Source organism: Amblyomma mixtum, chromosome 4, assembly GCF_055824585.1.
Source record: "Amblyomma mixtum isolate Tamu chromosome 4, ASM5582458v1, whole genome shotgun sequence".
NCBI lineage: Eukaryota > Metazoa > Arthropoda > Arachnida > Ixodida > Ixodidae > Amblyomma > Amblyomma mixtum.
In genome coordinates this window covers 2,289,389-2,295,613 of record NC_143015.1, presented here as the reverse complement: position 1 = coordinate 2,295,613, position 6,225 = coordinate 2,289,389, and the positions used below count along the sequence as shown (strand labels likewise).

The following is a 6,225-nucleotide window of genomic DNA, read 5'->3' as shown; positions in this document are numbered from 1 at the left end:
TAAGCACCCTTGCTTGAAGCTTTTGTATATTGTAAGATAAGCGTCACTGCCAACAACTGGCACAGGACAGCTGATATCTTCCATGCTGATATCTGCTGGCTGCTCCAAATCAGGCGGCGGTGACCATGGCGTAGACGCGAAGGGCCACGCTGGTCGGGCAAACAGCGTGGCGAGCGCCACCGCACGGAAAAAACGGAAAGGCGACAATCCGCGCACCGGAGCTTTCAAACTGAAAGGGATCTAAAAACGTTGGTAGTGCCCGTGACACGAAGGCTAACAGCGTTCTGCACGACTGCGCAATCGTCTGAAAAGGTAAGCAGTACTCTTGTGCATTATCCGAAGCATATAATGCTCGAACAGTGACCTGTCGTACTGCTGCATTATTCGTGTTCAGTACTCTAAAAAGCGTTTAAGGCGCTTGTTTGTCGCTGGCTGGCCAAATGTCGCCGCGGTGAGTTGCTCTGCCAAGAATTGTCGGTACTTGTTTTGGCAAAGGGGATGCTACCGTGCGTGCGCTAGCTTTGCATGATTTTAGTATGCGCATGAGCCTGTTTGCGCGTTTTTTTTTTTCTTGTTGAGCACAGGTTTTTCAACGTATATGACTCCTTATACGCGTTTCTGCCCATGCTTGTTCACACCACCGCGCACGTTTCAAGGATCGGCACTTTGGCTGCGCGTAAAATGTATGATTGTCTTTCGAGATAGCGTTAGCACTTTGAGGACGCGGGGATTCAAACACTTTCTATGCGCCGCGGTTTTTGCTTGGTGCTAGGCTGTTGAACCTTAGGTCGTGGGGTCGATCCTCATCGCAGTAACCGCATTTCGATTGAGGTGAAATGAAAAAAAAGAATGCCCCTGTGCTGTGCGATGTCAGCTCACGTTAAGAAATTCTAGGTCGTCTAAATTAATCTGGAGCCCTCCAATACTATCAGTGCCCATTTTTTGCGTCTGAATTCAAGCCCCACAATATCCAAAGCATTGTCTCAGGTTGCAGTTACCAACTAAAGTTAATTTCCGGCCCTCTGGATTTAATTTTTAAATCAGTATGTGAACATCTTTTTTTCTATGATGCCGATCGCGTTTCTGGTTACCCAGAGTATAGGATCTTGCATTTTGATCACTCTGCTTTAGTTGAAAATTGGTTTTTGAGAAAAGGAAGTGGTGCAATAATTGTCTCAGTTATTACGATGTTTATATCTACGCGTTCGAACGGCCGTTTGCAGATTTATTTTCCTCATAGCAAGAATCCATTATTATTGCTAGGGGAACTGATGCATTTTAAACAGGATAGTTTTCCTTTGTGTTGAGGCGTATACTTGGGCAAGTATATTTTTCCTGATCTTTTTACATTCATGCGATATTCACTGTCGGACCGAGTTCACATGCTTGTTTCTGTATTCCTGTCACACTGATAATGGGAAATTGGTATCTATCTGCAGGTGGCACATCTGTCTTCCAGTACGAGTCAATGGCATGGATTTTGTGGCCACCATATGGAGTCAAAAGCTGTGTTGTAAGTTGTTACTGCATTGTTTTTGTGGTTGTCATGAAGTGTTCTTTTACTTTCATTGCTCTTTTCCTTAATGGTACTGCTTGGAATAGTTTGGATAGCTCTGGCCTCATATGTTTATATGAGTAATATTATTTGGTCGTTAGAATAGCCCTGTTGCAGGCCATTTGAAGTTTTACATCCAAAATTGGTCTTCTTTTAAATGTTGCATTCTATGCATGAAGTGCGAAATGTGTGCATGTTTTCGGCTACATTGTGTGATACTTTTTCGACTATGAATATTAACATTATGACGCATGCGTGTTAACTTAAATATGCATTGTTGTGCCACTCATCGCATGTCACAGATGTAAAAAAAAGTGGACACATGAGATAACTGGTTTCATTACTGCTGTCTTGTTTCTGCTAAGCATGTAGAGGTGGGCTATTTGGTTCTGGGTAGAATTATGAGACATCATTCGAGTGTACAAAAACACATAAACAAAAAGAGTAGACACCACGAACCCCGGACTTCAGCTGAGGTTTATCCCATAACATGGGCTTTTTACATGCAAAGTGGTACTAATGATCCCTGGGGCTGAAAAGTATTTCCTCGACCAGGTAACAATTATTCAAGGTTAGGCGGAAGGGTATCTTGCCACTCAAGCTGAACGCATCGGCCTGCATGCATGCCAAGCGTGCAAGTTTAGCACTTGGAAGAGCTGGGAAATTTTTGAAGCCTTTTGTATCTCTGCTGAAAAAGTGAATTATGTCAGCAGCCCTTCTGTAGCACTCTGTAAAAAGGAACTAGATTATCTCAAGGCAAATGTGTTTGTTGAGTCAGCCAGGGAGGTGATGCATAGGCGTGCCGATGTGTTGAATGTGTGTGGCAAGGTACCTTTGTCCCTATGTTTTTTTTTTGCGTGTTTTAGTTTTTGCCACCATGAATAATTATCTGGTCGCGGAAATACTTTTCAGCCCCAGGGATCACTAGTACACCTTTGCACATAAAAAGCCTGTGTTGTGGTATAAGCCTCAGTTGAAATCCGGCGTCCATGGAGTTATTATCTTCATCCGTGTAATTTTGTGTGCTGGAATGATGTCTCATGATTCTCCCTTGTTTTCAGTGAATAAGGAGGGCCTCTGGTGTCTGTCTTTTTTTGTGTGTGATGGTTATAACAAAGTGGCTGCTCATAAACTGACATTTCGGGCTTAATTGAAGAATCCTTGGGAATTTATGTTTGACAACATGTCCCATGGGGGCTTTCTTGAGAAAATCAGTTATTTGTTGCCCATTTTACTGTATTAACCATTACTCCTCATCATGTCTCAGAACTCATTGATAATCACAAGCTTTCGAGTACCTGAGTTGTGGGTGAGAAGCCTTCTGACATACTTTAAACTACTAAGGATGTGTGGAACCACATTTTACGAATAAATTTTAGCCAATCCAAACCACTTGGTTTTATCCCTGCCAACCTGAAGCCAACCTGTCAACCATTAAGACTGGAAACCGTTCTGACCCCTCAAACTGTTCTCCTATTTTATTGATGTGCATTTCACATGAACTGTTAGAGCACGAAATGAGTCTGCATATTACTTGCCACCATAATTCAAACTAATTTTTGTATACCAGCCATCACAGCTCCCATTCTCGTTACTTATGTGGAATCCAACTTTTTGAATTTACAACAGATTTTCACCCAAATTTAGATTATTTTAGGTTAGTGTCATCGACTTGAATTTCTCAATATAACCTTTTAGCTACACTCTCATGCCTGAGCCTTCATTCCTTGATATTAGTGTAGATTCATTGCTTCCTGTTGTACTGCTTGTCTTATGAAGCCCAGTATATCAATATGCAAAATCGTATGGCATCCCTCATATCCTGAGTCACTTTGGGATGTTAAACCCCCATAAACCAAACCAAGCATATTACCAAAGTACACTAATATTAGCCATTCAATAACAGTCCCTGTCTTTATGTCCCAACCATGTTATTATGACTGCATTATTCAGAAGAATGCCCCAACTATCTCAGCCACCCCGACTGTATTGACTTTTGCAAGACGGATGAATGGGCTTGTTGGTAATTCGTGACAAAACAGTGCAAATAAGACAAGAATGAGGAAGAAATGCGACGGCACGAGCGCTGACTTTCAACGAGGTTTTTTGGAAAGCACGTCAAAATATATACATTGTGGCCTAAAACAAGAGTGAAGAAAGGGCGCCTTGTAACATTCACATTGGATCTGTTGAAAACAAAACAAAAGTTGAATATGAGGCATTTAAGAGCATGAACTCTTTCTTAGGGAGCGATAAAGAATGCGTGCACTGAATATTCAGAATCTTTGTTAGTGTCTGTAGCAGATTGCTTTAAGCAGAAGTTGAAACATTCCTGTTGTGCCCTCGTCGAGATTGTAAATCCCAAAAGAACCTGTTCACTTTATTCACAATTCATCGCACTGGCTAAAGAAAATAGGCAGTCGAGTTGGCATTGATGTTTTCTCCACACCTATGAAGGTTCAGTACGTGTGTAAGCAGTCAACTGAGATCAGCTATCAGAGTCCCTTCGTACACTGTACAGAAGACATATATTGTGTTCGATCCTCTTGAAATGCGGCTGTGTTTACAAAGGGTAGACAGACAGGTGTGCCACTGAGAGGTCAAAAGACCACCATGACGATGTGAACAGAGCTCGGGGGAGAAATTTCATGATTCACTACTTTCGCGATTGCGATCGTTTGCCATATCATGAACGCTGTGAACCAGAATTCACGTGCTGCATTGTGCCTGACAGACACAGAAAAGTTTGTGCATGAGATAATCGAGGCCGCTGAAATTTCAAAAAACCTGAATCACTGTGTTAGCGCACCTTCTTTATCACTCGCTAAGGAAGAGTTCATGTTCTTAAATGCTTCTTAATCAGTTTTTGTTTTGTTTTCAACACATGCAATGTGGTTGACACAAGGTGCCCTTTGTTCGTTGTTTCTTTAGGCCGCAGTGTTTATATTTTGACGTGCTTTCCAATACACCTTGTTGAAAGTCAGCACTCATGCCGTCGTATCTATTTCTTCCTCGTCCTTGTCTTGTCTGCGTTTTTTGTCACAACGGATTGACCTCCTTTTCCAGCTCTAGGGTTAATGGTATGCAGAAACCTTAACCAAATGCAGCTCCACATGCTTGGAGCATGTCACAATGCGTGCTGCTGGCACCGCAAAGGTACTCGGGTTCATCAGGAGATGCCTAGGCCTGTGTGCTCTTGCCATGCTGTGCAGTTTATGCACAAAAATTTTGACTCCAAACTGAAGTAATTTTTAGCTCTTCCAAATTTGCGCCAAACTGTTTGAAGCTATGCCACCAACTCCCTTAATCCAACAGCGACACTCGGTACAGATTATGTGTAATCAGTCATCTCACTTGACCACCAGACATTACTGCATAAAAGGGGAAATCGCTCGTTTGGGTGTATTCTATATACTCTGCATTACTTTTCCACAACTTTGTTAACTTTTGCTGCCCTGCCCCAAACCAGGACGCCACCACCACTAATTCAAGAATTTTTTCCTGTTCCCATTGAAGAATAAATGGGCTACCTCACCACATTTTCATTCCATGTGGTCCCTCAAAATTCAGGAAATAAGTGATGTCACTTGGAGCATTGATATTGGTTTGTTTTACGTTTTGTTTGCTGCTGTTTTTATTTTTTCGCAACTGATATATCATGAAGTGTATGCCTCTTTTCTTTCTTAACGTATCGTCTGCGACGTCTCACCTGTGCTACTGCTCTCACCTTTATGATGTTACCTTTATATTGTCCCTCTTATTAATATCCCACTAAAAGCCGTCAGAGAACAATAAAAATATGACTTTTTTGTATTTTGCTCATTATGGCACACATCGCGCTTATATGTAGGGACATAGGCGAGACCTTTGTCTTGCGGTGGTGCTAGTTATGCTGCTCATGATGATACTTAATGATGAGCGTATGATATATGGAGTATGAACCTCAAATTATTTTTCTTTTTGAGTGTGAATAGCTTCAGTGGTTCTTGATTTAGGCTCACTTTATTCCTGTGGCCACAATACAGTTCTTACTCTTTTAGCACACTAATACAGGCAAGGAAAAAAACTTGTGGATCCTAATTTTTTCACTTGAATCTTTTCTGCAGAGTGCATCGCCCAGTTTTCCAATGCCCTCATGCACGGCAGTACATCAACAAGGCTCTTTCATGGGGCCCAGCTGCATTGGCAAGTGGTAAAGAAGAGCAAGAGGAGCATGAAGACAAAATAAAACTGGCTCTACAAGCTTCAGTTTTTTCGAAATTTTTGGATGTCTCATTGTGACAGATCTAACGTGGCCGCATGGCCCCTGCCCCCAACATATCCCAGCCGTCCAAGTGTCGCCAGCAGTCCACCATGTTTTCCATTACCATTTCCAATAGGGTTGCGAACGGTCACAGGAACACACCTGCCATATGGGAAACATCCTTCCTTGAAGGGTCCAGGTTCAGTGTGCCTAGCAAAAGGGTGTGGTCCCAGCCACACCCTTCTTTGAAGGGTGCAGGCTCAGCACCCCTAGCAATAGGGTGTGGTCCCAGCACCCCACTTGGAAGGGTGCAGATGCAACACCCCAATCAAAGGGGTGTCAATATACTCATCCCTAGGGTGCTCCCCATGCGACAAGCCATTTACACCCTTAGGGGTGTAAAATTTTTTACTGTGTGGATGTTGAG

The 6,225-nt window shown here is 42.6% G+C and overlaps 1 long non-coding RNA gene across 1 annotated transcript; it reads left to right on the top strand.

The window, feature by feature from the left end:
- The first annotated feature begins 260 nt into the window (after window positions 1–260).
- Window positions 261–5,696, top strand: LOC149345487 (uncharacterized). The gene is made up of 3 exons (XR_016292011.1): window positions 261–312; window positions 1,440–1,513; window positions 5,662–5,696. It is a non-coding gene; the product is annotated as an uncharacterized LOC149345487 (long non-coding RNA).
- Window positions 5,697–6,225: the final 529 nt, after the last annotated feature.